Source organism: Otolemur garnettii, unplaced genomic scaffold (genome assembly GCF_000181295.1).
Source record: "Otolemur garnettii isolate 467f Iridium unplaced genomic scaffold, OtoGar3 scaffold00093, whole genome shotgun sequence".
NCBI lineage: Eukaryota > Metazoa > Chordata > Mammalia > Primates > Galagidae > Otolemur > Otolemur garnettii.
Window position 1 is genome coordinate 4,865,120 of NW_003852488.1, and position 16,425 is coordinate 4,881,544.

A 16,425-nucleotide genomic window follows, 5' to 3' on the forward strand; every position below is an offset into this window, starting at 1 on the left:
TATATCCAGGCCACAGTGATTATACATGATATTTTAGCATTACACTGTGTTTAAAAAGACACTACCTGAGACAACTGGGAATAAGAATAACTTGCAGTGGCTAAAAAAGCTAATATTAATTATTTTCTACATGCAAAGTTTGCTTTTCCTTTTAAATGAAAAAGTGCTCTGACATTTATAAGCTTCAGTTCTATTATGCAAAGTTAATCAATAATCTCATTTATCACTTTTTCTCTTGTGAAAATATTGTCTGTGCATATGGTACATACCCCTCCTCTGCATTGTGCTAATTGATGCTGATGTTTTCTTATTTCCTTACTAAACAAGTAATAATAGATGAAAATGTAGAGAATAGTTAATTCCAATCAGTAAAAGTGGCAAAAATGCAAAGTAAGAATTTTACATAGTTATGTTCCCAAATCACAATTAGATAATTTTTTTTGTCTTTCTTTGTCTTTTTTTTCCTGTGGGAAAGCAAAGCAAAATGAAAATATGAATGTTTATTATGGCACTAAGAAAGGCAGCTTGCTTATAAAACTATTGCAATGTTTGAATATCGGTGTTTGACAACCAAGCAAAAAGAAAATTACAATCATTATGAAGTTAATAATTTCTATTTATTTTAAAAGTTAGGACAAATGAGCTGTAAATTCTTACACCTCACTAATGATGTCATATTATTTACAATGCAAAGAAGCTTATAAAATTAAATGCCTAAAAGTTGGGAATAACAACTATTAATTCAATATGCCTGTATACATTTATTTTTCCTTTGGACGGGGCCTTAAAAACCAGTTAAAACTAGACTTCAGTTTTCTATATCCTCACTTTCCTAGGGGTTTTTTTGTTGTTGTTAGTTTGTTTATGTTTTTTTAACAAACTGAGATTGTATTTTCTCTGAACTACTCTGCTCCCATTCTCCAAAAGTAACTTGGTAATATTTGTTATATCTAAAGTAGTGCCATATTCTGGAAGCTGATAATTTTTCAGAGGGTGAAGTTAGTATTTTTCATGTTCCCAAGCTAAACAAAATACAAAACTATAAAATCAGCCAATGGGGTCAGTTTGACAGAAATTATATTTCTATTTTCAACCACATTATTTAAAATTATCAAGTTGCATTTCTCTGAGTCCTACTTGTTTCCCCCTCCCTCCCATCCACAAACCTGGCTGGTAAGATGAAACAGAAATGTGGAAAACTGAGCAATAATAATTGAAAAACTTTTTGTAAAAAATGTATAATAAATACATCATATTTCTGTTTCAAATCCTTGTTCTACTCTGCCCACATTATTCTTCATCTCACCCTCCAACCCCACTAGACATCTAATTTTATACAAAAGAAGCTTCTACTTTTTGAAAAGAAGTCTGTTATTTTTTCCTAATCATACAAAGATTTCGTTGAAAGCATGGAAAGTAAGTAAAGAATGAACATTGAAGACAATATTCAGAATTATTTTCAGTGGTAGCTTAAAAGAATAGAGAAAATAAGGCTATATCTTAACCCAGGAGACCCAAAATCAAGGATATATTTGTAATATTCAGAAGTGATTCTGATTTCTAGTAAATAAACAAGTAGTTAAAGAGTATTTCCCAGTGAATTCTTAGTGCTTGGGCAGATATTCTAAAGGGAATAAAAAGTTTTCTCAAAATTAGTTCCAACAGTCAGTAATAATAGCTAGAGTAATTGTGAAAAATTCAAATACACATTGCATTAGGTTTTGAAATAAATCTTTTAGTCTTCTCTAAATCCTTTTTAAATTTTTTGCTTGTTTGTTTTAAAACATCTGGTGAGTGAAGTCAAGTATCCTATAGATTTGTACATACTGGATAAAATTTAAGTGGCAAGGTTATTGTTCAGTGTATAATTTTTCCTTTTAAAATGTGACCATAAGCAATAGTCTTAATGTAACGATTTAATTATTAATCAATTATTAACCAGAGCGTTCCAGCTTGTCTACTGAGTTTAGAATATTCTTTATCTGATTTATTCTCACTGGAAACACAGGTCTGTAAGCTGGATTCATGTGTCGCAGGCAATCCTTGCCAGAAGAGTTTGATTTAGATTCACCAGTGAGAAGAATGTGAGCATAATTTTGAAAACAGAATGGGAGTTTAAGCTATCACTCTCTTGCCTGCAGTACCTCTGGCATCTTATGGCATTCAGAACACCTGGAGCTGTATAGTGCAGGTAGACTGGAACACAGTGCCTTCTGGGTGTTTCCTAGAATCTTCCATCCACTGACTTGCTTAGACAGCTCTGGGCAACAGCAGCTGTTCCCTGATATAACAGAGTTAATAGCACTGCCACCTTCCTGATTACCTGAAAACTGAACAAATCAGAAAGCCACCTACTGTCTTCCTTTACATTGATTCTGCAGCTTTCATTGGCTTTAAAGACATATAACTCCTTGTATTATGCCCCTTTCTTCTTGGAATATCCTCAAGTGTTTTCTGTGAATCCTGAGTAATAAAAATAGTTATATGTTCTAATGAACATATATGAACATATGTTCTATATATTCATCTTGAGAGATTTTTGCCTTTATTGTTAAGAGATAGCACTGCTTAAAATGTTTTTTAGAATAATTCCCAGAATAAGTATCTCAATTTTTTGAATAATCTTCACTCAGTTGTCAAAATTTTGTCATTAGAGTGGGGGTTTGATATTTGGAACTAGCTAGGAGCTGATCAAAGTTAGAAATATTAAGTAGACCATTGTTGCAGTCTACATTGCTTAACCTGCCCCTTCACATTCTTAAGTTCTCATCTTTGGTCCTTCAGAATATGACTGTATTGGAGGATGGAGTCTTTTACAATTTAACATTCAAAAATGCGACCTGGTCTCTTCCAGTATCTCAACTGGTATCACGCTAAGAACAGACCATTGAAAATAAGTGTTCTCCGTATGTATGCTCTTAAAAGAAGTAGAGAACGTGAGTTTGACAACTCAAAATCAGTCCAAGTCCACGTACACTGCTAGATTTCTTCTTCAAAAATTATGGTTGGTTTTCCCTTTGTAACAGCAATTTAAATGTTATTTTTGGAATAAATGTTATATTTGTGCAATTCAAAAAGAAAATATAAAAAAATATGAAAAACCTCCTCTCCATCCTTATGCCACATCTGCCCTGATTATTGTCTCAGGAAACTGCTCTCCTGAATTTCTAATTCCCCTTCCACAGTTTCTCTCTATCTACATAATCTGATACACACATGGAATGCTCATAAGAGAGTATATTAGAGTATTTTAAGTTAATTCCTTCTCAGTGCATAAAAATTTCCCTTTTTATGGATATGTTTTACAGATACTCCATAACTGTTTAACCAATGAACTATCGCTGGGCATTTGTATTTTTTCTCATCTTTGTTCTATCAATACAGCTTTAATAAATATTATTACCTTTTATAATTATAATTCATAGAGTGGATAAGAATCTGCATATTAGATTCTAAAATATAATGAGTTAATGAGTATATAGACATAAAGATATAAATATGACAGACCTTTCTGTTTCAATAATATCATAAACTCTTATTATTATCATAATTATGGTCTATAATTCAACTATATGAAAGATAGTGTCATATTTTTGCAAGTTAATGAAAACCATCATTCTCATTCAGGCTTTCAATGAGCACAAACGAAAGCTAAAAAAAAAAAGATCCTTTATGTAATGGTCTTCTACATGTGAGAAAAGAAAAAAAAATGCACTTATACTTCACATTGAGAAAGTGATAATCCCAAGTAATTGTCAGGCTTTCAATTGAAATTCTACTTTTTTTTTTGGTTTTATTTTGAGACAGAGTCTCTGCTGTTCAGGCTAGCGTATCATGGTATCAAGTCTAGCTCGCAGCAACCTCGAATTCCTGAGTTCAAGCAGGAACTGCTGAATTCAGCCTCTCAAGTAGCTACGACTATCAGCAACTGCCTGGCTTTATGCTTCATCCCACAGAATTTTTTAGGTATAATGGGGGTGGGCTATTTCATTGCTAAATTGTCATTTGTTAGATTATACAACTTTTTCTTCTACAGAAATATGTGAGCTCATGTTTCCTTAAGTTTGCCAAGTGAGCTGCAAATGCCTTTTAACACACTCCGTGTTGTACCAAAATGACTAGAATATCTTGTGAATGTATTTGTACCTAACTTTTAATGTAATGGGTCTTCCTAGACATATGCAGCGATTAGCCCCTATTTGAGATCATTGTTGGCCTACACACAACTCTCCTCCTTCTCTTTGTAAATCACTACTTGATGAAGTAACTAAAGGACTTTACCCTCCCAGGCACAGGAATTTCCAATGAGGACAGCTATGTCTCTGCTCCAATACAATTAATCTACAAGTCCCTCAAGTCCTAGGTGTTAGTGATGGCAAAGACCCATATGAGGTCATCCTGACCATCCCTTGGCAAGGTTTGTCTCAGTAGTATTTGATGTTTGCTTTTCTCTACTTAGTCCAGTCCTATTCGTTGACTTAAACATTTTAAAATTTAAAAAGTACACTGGGGAATCTCAAAATTTTCTTCTCAAAGCAAATCAGCAGATTATAAAACTTTGAAAAATATAAGAACCTTATTTTTCTAAATTTCAAGAGGGAGAAATGTTCTGGTTTAAGGAAAGAAGGATGTTTATTTGTTTTTCTCCTACAGACTTCAATATGATATATACGTAAATGCTGTATATTTTCAGTGCAAGTAATAATATTTGTTACTTATTGCATGTATGAACTGACATCAATGTTATGAGAATACTTTGAAAAATTTATTTTAAATGTACTTTTTGATATCACATGGAAAAAATAGTCAACATAATGAGGGAAGGAGGCTTGGTGCCTGTGACTCAAGCGGCTAAGGCGCCAGCCACATACACCTAAGGTAGTGGGTTCGAATCCAGCCTGGGCCCGCCAAACAACAATAATGGTTACAACCAAAAAATAGCCAGGCGTTGTGGTGGGTGCCTGTGGTCCCAGCTACTTGGGAGGCTGAGGCAGGAGACTCGCTTGAGCCCAGGAGTTGGAGGTTGCTGTGAGCAGTGAAGCCATGGCACTCTACCCAGAGGGACAGCTTAAGGCTCTGTCTCAAAAAAAAAAAAAAGAGGGAAGGGAAACTAAGACCACAACTGTATAAGCACAGCATTACACTGTTTGAAATAGCCAGCACACAGGACAGGTGACAGTCTCGGGGATCAGAGACCCACAATCTAGTAAATTCTATAAAAAAAACTAAGACTGGATAGAGGTTGACATAGAATCTGTGAAAAACCTGATAATTCTGATCACTCTACTTTCTATCGGTGCTGATATTATATAAGATACATAGAAATTAGGTAGAATTCAAAGATTTTTGTTTTTGCATGTATTATGTATAGACTTACAACAATAAAAGCTACTTTATTTCTGACCCTAATTTAATGATACCATTTAACAATTTAGGTCTAGATATGTAAGGTGATATGCATAATATCATTTTCTGCTCCTTCTAATGGCTGAATAGTATGTTGCAAACTAGTCCCTGCCAAAAGAAACTAGAAAAGGTGGAAAATTGTTTTAATATGTTTAAAGATATTGGGCTACTACTTAGACAGTAGCATTTTGAAGGGCTGTGATTAAAGGTAAAAAGAAAAAAAAGAGTTCAGAGAAGTGAGACTGACTTGTGTGCTGTGCTGGGTTTCATACACCCTTCTGTAAAACTATATCTGAGATATTTTTCTTTTTTTTCTTTTTTCTTGTTTTGTGATTGTTTTTGGTGCAAAGAACTTTTAATGATTTATACTCCTACAAATAATAGAAGAATTTTATTACATCACCAAAACATCACCAATACTTGGTACTATTAGGTATTTATTTTTCCCACTTTCTTGACACATAATTGATAAAAATTGTATAAATGTATGGTGTGGAAAGTGATGTTTTAATATATGTATACACTGTAAAATGATTACTACAAGTTAATGACTAATTAACATCTCCATTACCTTTCATAGTTATCTTGTGTCTATGTGTATCGAGAACATTTGAGATCTACTTTCTTAACAAATTTCAAATATAAAATGTGGCATTATTAACTGTAGTCACCATGCTGTACATTTGATTTCTAGAACTTACTCATCTTGCCTAATGATGCCATAAACTGAACCTATCCATTCATCCATGGGTGAACACTTAGCTTGGTTCCATATTTTGACTATTGTGAATAGTGCTGCAATAAACACTGGAGTGAGATACTGGTTTTATTTCCTTTGAAGGTATACCCAGAAATGGGATTTCTGTATCATATGGTTGTTCTATTTTTAATTTTTTGAGAAATCTACATAGTTTTCCATAGTGCCTGTTCCAGTTTACATTCTCATTAATGATATACCAGGGTTCCCTTTTCTTTACAACCCTGCCAACATTTACCTTTGTCTTTTTGGTAATAGTCATTCTAACAGAGTTGAGGTGATATCTTGCTGTGGTTCTGATTTGCATTTCCCTGATGATTGGCAATGTTGAGCATTTTGTGTATACCTGATGGTCATTTGCATATCTTCTTTTAAAAAAAATGTCTATTCATGTTCTTTGCCCATTTTTAAAATACTGCTATTTGAGTTTTTTTGGTTATTGAGTAATTCAAATTTCTTATAGATTTTGGATATTAAGCCTTTATCAGATATATGGTTTGGATATTAAGCCTTTATCAGATATATGGAAATATAATGTCTCATTACATAGATTGTTTACTTGGCTGTGAAGAAGCTCTTTGCTTTGGTTTGATGCAATACTATTAATCTATTTTTGCTTTTATTGCCTATGCTTTGGTGCCTAACCAAAAGTCATTGCCAAGACTAATGTCAAGCTATAGCCTGATATTTTACTCTAATATCTTTACAGTTTTAGGGCTTACTTTTAAGCCTTTAATTTATTTTGAATAGATTGTAGGTCATTTGAAACAAGGATCCAGTTTCAATTTTCTGCATGTAGATATTTTTCTCCACACTGTTTAAGAGAAAATACCTTTCTTTAAAAACAAATTTAAAAATTCTTTACTCATTGTTATGTTCTTGGCACTTTTGTCAAAGAGCAATTAACTGCAAATGCGTGCATTAATTTCTGGACCTCCGTTCTATTCCATTGGTTTATTTGTTCGTTTTGTGCCAGCACCTGATATCTCAAACTTTGTTCTTTTTTGCTGTAGATTGTTTAGCTGTACTGGGTCTTTTGTGATTTACATATGAATTTCAAGACTATTTTCTCTGCTTATGTGAAAAATTACATTTGAGTTTTGTTAATAATTTCATTAAAGCTGTAGATCATTTTGAGTACTATAAACATTTTGTCAACATTAGTTCTTTTGATCCATGAACATGGGATACCTCTTCATTTAATTGCATTATCTTCAACTTCTTTCATGAATGTTTTACAGTTTTCAATATAAAGGTCTTTCACATCTTTGGTTAAATTTATTTCTAGGGATTTTTTAATGTTATTATAAATGGGATTTTTAAAAATTTCTTTCTCAGATGGTTTGCTCTTAGTGTATAGACACATTACAGATTTTTGTATGTTGACTTTATATACTGCAATTTTACTAAATTCATTTATTGTTTCTTACAGTTGTTTGATGGTTTTTAGGGTTTTCTATACATAATATTGTGCAATCTGTAAACAGAGATAATTTTACTTCTTTCTTTCTGATGTAGATGACTTTTATTTCTTTATCTTGCCTTTTTATTCTGCCTAGGACTTACAGAAAAATATTGAGTAGAATTTATAAGACAGATACCCCTGTCATAAACACGATCTTAGAGGAAATGTTTTCAGCTTTTTATCATTTAATATGATGATGTAAACAAACTAAGTATTCAAAAAGCTATTATTATCAGGCTGGATAGTATCAGTTTTAGGCAATCTTGTATAGAAAACCAAAGCCTAATGTATAGACTTACTATAATGCTCAAAACAAATGAGACAAATGAGATAGGATGGGCAGAAGAAATAAATTTTATGAGGTGTTTCTTATTTTTTATACTAGATTTTGTAATTACAATGTTATAACTTTTTAAAATAATGAATATTTTTGTTATGTGTCAAAGTTGAAAAAAACAGAAGAAAGGCAATGCATTTTAACCTCATTTTGCATGGTTTGAAATACATAATCTTTCACAAAAGACCTGAGGATTTCAATTAGGAATTTAGGCAGAGGTTTTACAGTATGCAAAAAGCAAAAGGTTTTATGTGAAATGCTGAATACTTTTCATATTTCCAGACTGATAATATTCCAATTGTAATTAAATAGTACAAAAATGGTGAAGTTGAATAGAAAATATATTCTCTGTCAATTATAGCAAGAAAAATTAGACACATATATTTTTAAATATTTTATGACTATTAGTTCTCAGTCATCCATACTTTTCTTTATATTAGTCAACAGCAAAAAATCAAATATTCATACTAATAACAAAAGTTTTTCCATTAAAAATTTAACAGTATTCCAGATGGGCTATTTTAAATTCCAATTCTACTGTGTAGGACAAATATTAGTACTTTTTAGTTTAATTTACTAGCATAGAAAATTCTACCTTACTAACCCAAGAAGACCAAGAGCCCAAAACAAATTTAAATTAGTAAGTCTTTTATTCAGTTAATAATATATTTAATAACATTTTACATTTTCCTCCAATGTTCCTTGTCTACCTTGTACTTTAGTATAAGTTTTACGAGCACTTTTCACATAGAAAATTGACCTTATATTGGAAAATAATATTATCTGGTATAAAATTGCTATTGACCAAATTTATTTTATATATATTTTATATTATATAAAGTTTTAAAATAATTTTTGTAAACTGTGAAGCTTTGGTCTAGCAAATGAAGAATTATTTTGCTTTGCTTAAAGTTTACAGAGTTACTTTAAAATTAATGACATAAATAACTTAAAATGTTAAAATAATTTTATTTCTAACTATTTTTCCTATACATTTTAAAATTTTAGATCCCCACTGAGACACATGTGCACCTACAGTGGATAGAAGTAAACCTTTTTAATTATATCTAACACCAGGTAATTTTCAAAATGTTTCTCACTGTTTGTTTGTTTTTTTGTTTTTTTTTTTGAGACAGAGCCTCAAGCTATCCCCCTGGGTACAGTGCCATGGCTTCACTGCTCACAGCAACCTCCAACTCCTGGGCTCAAGTGAGTCTCCTGCCTCAGCCTCCCAACTATTTGGGGCCACAGGCGCCCACCACAACGCCCGGCTATTTTTTGGTTGCAGCCATTATTGTTGTTTGGTGGGCCTGGGCTGGATTCGAACCCGCCACCTTAGGTGTATGTGGCTGGTGCCTTAACCGCTTGAGCCACAGGCACTGAGCCTGTTTTGTTTTTTTTTTAAGCTCACAGCAAGCTTGTGATTAAGAAAAAAACAAAAGACATTTCTCACTAATTTAGAGATAAGGAAACAAAGCTCTAAGAAGCTTAAGTAAATGCAAGTTAGGAGGACACATAATCAGAACTCTGACAAATTATTAATTTATTACCCTACGTTTACTAAGTACATTCAAATTTCTCTTTGTTCCTCCTCTCCTTCCTTTCTTCTCTTTCTTCCTTTCTTCCTTCTTTTCTCTCTCTCTCCCTCTCTTTTTTTTTGACAGTCTCGCTCTGTTGCCCCAGACTAGAGCACCACAGCATCAGCCTAGCTCACAGTAAGCTCAATCAAACTCCTGGGGTCAATCTTCCTGCCTTAACCTCCCAAGAAGCTAAGATTACATACAGGTGCCTGCCACAATGCCACAAGTTTTTCTAATTTGGTAGAGATGAGGTCTTGTCCTTTCTTAAGCTGGTCTTGAATTCCTTAGCTCAAGCAATCCTCCTGCCTTGGCCTCCCATAGTGCTAGGAATATAGGTGTGAGCCACAGTACCTGGCCTAAGTATATTCAAATTTCCAAGCTCTTTCTATATATTATTTACAAATACTTTCTATAGCCCTGATGTATCATTGCTGATGTTGTTGATAGTGATGATGATGATAACGATGACATGTGTGTATGTGCACACATGTCCACATAGGAAGAGAATGAAGGAGAACAGAAATTAGATAGAAATGATAAAATTAAATATTAATTTAAAAAAGCATTTCAAAAGAGTAGAAATTTAATTATCATAGCCGAGCAAAACTAGGTCTTCTTGAGGAAAGAAAAGAAATAAATTCAAATCTAATAAAAGTAGAAGGAAGACCATTTATGGATTTGTTAATGGAGTACATATAATCAAAAATTGTTCAATTTGCTAAATTATGAAAACAATATTTGAGAAACTGAGAATATTCTACCAATAAACATTGTTCTACATAATCAATTACTGCTAATGGACAACACATAACCCTCCAAAAGTTTAACATTTTAAGTGGAATTTTAATTTGGGAGTTTTAGATAGATTTTACCGTATGAGGTATTATAACATGTATACATCCAATCAAAGACAGAGTTATATGGCATGCTACATAATTTTAAAAAGCAACAACTTGCACACAATATCATACTCCTTACTTCCCTTTAGTTTTGATTGCTCCTACAAAGTTTTCTGGATCTCATTCTTGGGAATTTCAAAGTAATACTTAAAATTCATTTTGCTCTGGTGCAGATAATAAATACATTGAGGTATTTTTGCATGAGTGTTTAAATATTAAACATACTTATTACTTTTTGATTCAGAAATCAAACTTATTTTCCTCCCACAACTTATTTTCTTAATTTGTAACATCTTTCTTTCAAATCTTTAGGCATTACCTCTGTAAATCTCATTTAAATGTCTCAGTTCTCTCCTTTTTCACAAACTTAGATTAACATTCTCTCATTTTTCATATTTCACAGGGCTTGAATCCAAATAATCTCTGTTTCTTCTGTCATTTCTTTCTGTACTTTTAAGCCCCAGTTTCCTCTGCTGGTAATTATCTACAATGTAAATGACTCCTATGATGTAATTATGATATAATAATGGAATATGGAAATAAAAGTGGCTGAAGAGACATTGAAAAGATTAGTAGAGGCAGCAAAAGTTTCTTTGGCTTAGAAAAACAAAGATAAAGAATGGAAGGGGTAAAAACAGAAGGGCATAATGGCCATTAGCAAATTGTAGCTTTGTTCCTCTTGGTGATATCATAAATTGGTTTGGCAATGGGTCCAACTCTGGGGTTGATTATGGTGGAGAAATAAAACTACAGTGCAGCCAACTTCTGTGAAGGAAAAAGGAAGTAAAGACATGAAACCGAGCCAGTTCCAGGCTGAAAGGGGTGGTACATTGATAGAAGCTTTCAAAACTGCACACGTTTAATATGTGCCAGAAAAAACATGAAACTGAACACAGAAGCAAATATTCCATACAAAAGCTTCAATACCAATATATTGTTCTAGTAATTACAAATGAAATTGATGAGTTGTATGCACTGATACTGTGTAAGAATTCTGTATTTTATACATTCTATTGATTTGATTGTTTGCATATAAACTATTTAACAGTTTATGTTACATAAAGTTTTGATACAATTCTATGACCAGAATACATCTTGCCATATTCACTCTATTTCCATGTGACCATTAGGAGAAATTCATTAAAAATACCAATGAAGGGACAGAATAGGAAGTCAAGAATTGAAAACATGAGAAAGATTGGATGTACCATTTCTGGCTTGAAGATGGAGAAGAGCACATATCAAAGAAATAAGAAATAAAATCCGATAACTCTAGGGAACTGAATTCTACAGACTAGAAGAGTGACCTTGGAAGCTGATTTTTTTTTTTTTTTATCTAATAAACTTTTTCTAAAAAAAAAAAAGAGAGAGCCAGCAATCAAGTAAAAACAAAAAAATACCAATGAAGGGATTACATTATAATTATACTTTCAATTCATAGTATTTACTTTTGGTAGAATAAAAATTCACATGTAAAAATGTAGACAGAAATAGGATGTAATATTGTGAAATTTCTGTAATTATAACTACATGAGGAAAATGTTATTGTCCTTAGAAAGAAAGAACAAAGAAAATATACCAGCTCTAAAATTTAATTACTTTCTTAGGCAGTTTTGTTTTAACTTTAGCTCTATTATTTGTATGCCTGTATTCCTCAAATCCTGCATTATTGTTTTGAAGAGGGATATTGTTACTAAATGTCTTAAATAAGAGAAAAACCTTGAGTTTAATTTTAATTTGGAAGGTTTAGGTAGATTTCAGCATATGAGAATGTGTTATAAAATGTCTACATCCAATAAGAAACAGAGTTGGCTTGGTACTGGCAGCTCAGTAAGTAGGAAGCCAGCCACATACACTAAGGCTGGTGGGTTCAAGCCCAGCCCAGGTCAGCTAAACAACAATGATAACTGCAACCAAAAAATAGTCCCACATTGTGGTGGGTGCCTGTAAGCCCAGCTACTGAGGAGGCTGAGCCAAAAGAATGGCTTAAACCCAAGAGTTTGAGGTTGCTATGAGCTGTGACACCAGGGCACTCTACCAATGGTGGCATAGTGAGACTCTGTCTCAAAAAAAAAAAAAAAAAGAGAGAGAGAAAGACAATTATAGAGCATGCTACATAATTTAAAAAAGCAACAACTTGCATATAATATTGTACTCCTTATTTCCTTTTAGTTTCGATTGCTCCTACAAAGTTTTCTGGATCTCACTCTTGGGAATTTCAAGGTAATACTTAAAATTCATTTTTTATTGGTGCAGATAATAAATACAAATAAATACAATAAAGAAATACTTGAGTTTAAGTCTCACAAATATAAAAATAAAATTCTAATTTGAGAAAAACCTATATATAAGTATTCAATTAAAGACATTCTTCATTTTTTTCTGTTTTTTCGAATTGGATCATTTTTGTTGATCTATCTTCAAGTTCATTTCTGTTTCCTCTGTCATTTCCAAGCTGCTTTCAGCCCATTCAGTAAAGTATACATTTTCAGATATATTTTTGTAATAAAATTTCCATTTTTTATACTTTCTATTTCTCTACTGAGATTTCCTATCTCTTTAGTCATTATAAATGCACTTTTATTTACCATATTAAATATGTTATAATAACAACTTTTGTTTTTCAAAGAACAAACAGATTCCTTCTTTTATCTTTTTAGTTTCAATTTCAGTGTTAGTAACAACCTCTATAATGGAGATCGGTGTTGTGGGGATAAGTTTCTGGGAGAAGGGCTCCTTCCCCCACCACTCCTAGCAGCTGCTGTCACCAGCAGGTGCCTAAGGTCCAGGTCTCTTGCCCTGCACTGTGGAAACCTCCTGGTCAGAGGAGAAGCCAATGAGGGACCAGGAACCCTGGGCTAGTTACTACCAGGTGTTGTCAAAGATGAATAAGGCTATTTTTTATCTTGGTGGTGGGGAAGAACAGCTGAGATAATAAAAGTGTTAATCTCTTTATCAGAAAGTTTTAATTTTGGTACTATCTGTGTCTGAGAAGATTCCTCTATCATTTTTGTGATAGTCTTGTGAAGAATGCATGTCGTAGAACTTCTCATGAGGAAGTATCAAATGGAGCTGGATGGAGTCATTGATAGAATGAAATGGCTACATTCTTCAAGGCTCTGAAAACCATTATAGGCAGTGAATGAGGGAGGAATAATTCAATGATGAGACCTGACAGCTAGAGGCACCATGTTTCTGAAAAGGATCCTGGAGAAGAAAGTAAAAAGAAACATTTTTGGTAAAGTTGGTGAAATTTAAATGAGATGTGTGGTTTGAATGGTGGTGTTATATCAATGCAGATTTCTTGACTGGGAAAGGTATATAATGGTAAGGAAGGAGAATTTTATTTTGGGGAGAGAACAAAAATGGAAAAAGCACAGTCATGTGTTAGCAATTGGAGACTCTGGAATCTGGGATTACTTTGGCGGGAAACATGGGTGTTCTTTGTACTATGTGGAAAATTGTAGGTAAATTTGAAGTTATTTCAAAACATAGGTAAGTAAAAATAAAGACACAAAATAATAAATGAAAATAAAGAAAAATCCAACTATACGTTCTAATCTTAGACTTACAATATGATTATACCATTATTGATCTGTATATTTGGCAAATATCTTAATGTCTTTGAACTTTGTTTTATATTTTTATCTTCCCCATACAGACGAAAACAACATAATTTTTTGCCACATATGTAATGTTCTTCAGAATTTGGCTCCAGAACACAGTGATTAGTTGGAAGCGTCTCTGGAATTTAAGGAAGAGTCAGGTCATCCCTCTCCCAAGATGGAATTCAGCAGAATGAAGCTGACTGAAGTTCAGTAGCTGAGTTCATTTGTTTATCAAATATTGGCTGACTGATGCCTGACCTCTTGGAACTAGCCGAGTCTCTCTGGCTGGCTGACTGGCTGAACTTCTAATCTTTCTTCCTTCAATCGTCCCCATCAACTCCTGTTTCTGCCATTGCTCTTTTTTGTTGGTTGGCTGCCCTTTCTGAGGCTCCTGAGATGTTGCCAAAAGATTGAAAGTACCGGTAATGATAATAAAATTGACTCAATATGGGCAGAGACCTCAGATAAAAAGAACAAGAAAAACTCACAGTAAAAAATCATTACTGCTGACCGAAATGTGCAGCAATAAACTTTCTGAGTATTTGAACTAGTTGACCATGTTTCACTTATTGTGACGCAAGAGAGCAATGGTATAAATTTCATGCATAACTCTTTTTGGCCAATGACATTATTACTCTCCACTAGCAGTAAATTAACAAAATATAGTAAAAGTCCAATAAAGAGATAACTAAAGATTTAAGATGTAATGAATAGTTTCTAGGTCTAGGCATTATGCTAGGCTTTTAAAATAATCTTAGCAGCTTTTGATCTCCTTTATACATGGCTCATTACAAAAATTTTGAGATAGACAAAAATCAAGAAATGGAAAATCCTCACAGACAGAAACAAATAAAACCCTCCCAGCAACACCAATAAGATGAATCAAGTCTAAACTGGCAGTGGGTGAATTGGAAAGTACACTGTCAACTGTGGGGGTTTTTGTTTGTTTGTTTTAGACAGAGTCTCACTTTGTCACCCTCAGTAGGGTGCCATGGCATCACAGCTCACAGCAACCTCAAACTCTTGGGCTCAAGTGATTCTCTGGCCTCAGCCTCCTAAGTTGCTGGGACTGTAGGCACCAGCCACAGTACCCAGCTGTTTTTAGAGGTGGAGTCTTGCTCTTGCTCAAGCTGGTCTTAAACCTGTGAGCTTAGGCAATCCACCCCCCTAGGCCTCCCATAGTGCTAGGATTACAGGCATGAGCCACCATGCCCGGTTCAGCTGTGTTTCTTGAAAGTGAGATAATGTATCACAACACAGTCTGTCTCAGAACTCTCATAGTGACCCAAATATAGTGAGGACACTAAGAACAATAGGACCAGAGCTCAAGTTGTGCCTGGGTTGTGTCAGACTGCAAAAGCCTAACTCAGCTATACAACTTGGCAAACTCTCTTGAATGAACTAATTATGTTACACTTTAGATTAGATAAAATTGACGCAGGACAAGGTGGCACCACAACCTGCTGCCTTAGCCCTGGAGGTATTGATGCTGTGGCTGATGGACGAACCAGCTTGCTAGAAGGACTGGATACCTGCCAGGGAGACACTGGTGCCTTGCTGTCTCCTTCCTCTCTGTGCACGTCTGGCTGGTCAATTTCATGGATGGCTGCCTTGCTATCTCCACCCCATGCACTTCTGATTGGTGAATTTCATGTAAATTTCCAAGGCCTGAGAGTTCACTGGACAGCTCACTGTAACTGACAAGACCCATACCCTAAAAGTCAACACTGAGTTCTGGCAAAATAACCCCCTGTGACTATATAAACCCCTGAGCAGAGAGCTTGAAGACAGACCTCAAAGAGGGAGCAGGAGAGCTTGTCCCCCTCCTGGGTTCTCTTTGCCAGGAGGTTTTTTTTTGTTTTTTTTTTTTTTGTAGTTGTTGTAATTTTTGTGTCTGTAAATAAATTCTGATTTACCACTAATCCCGTGGTCCACAGATTCATTCTTCGAATTGCCAAGACCAAGAACCTGAAACTCCGGTATCAAAATTGGAGAGAGCAGTCAATCTAGGCACAAACCTTCCAAGCTGAACAACCAATTAGTTACACTTTCTACTTCACACATACCCTGACAATACCAATAATTTTCTTCAATCCTTTAGTCAGTGTTTTATGACTATCCTCAATAAAATCATAGATGTATGTGTATTTGTGTGGGGAGGTAAATCAGGGTGTTCCAAGTAATTACCATCTTCCTACCTTACTAGATAGATGTTTCACATATTCTTTTTCTTAAAAACTCACATAGCTGCTTGTCTGCTGAAAGTATAATTTATTGTGATAATAAATGTCAGTGCAATTGGTCATCTCTCCCTTAATGGCCTATTTGTGTTATAATAATTTTATTGAGAAACTCAAGGAGATGGCTATCATT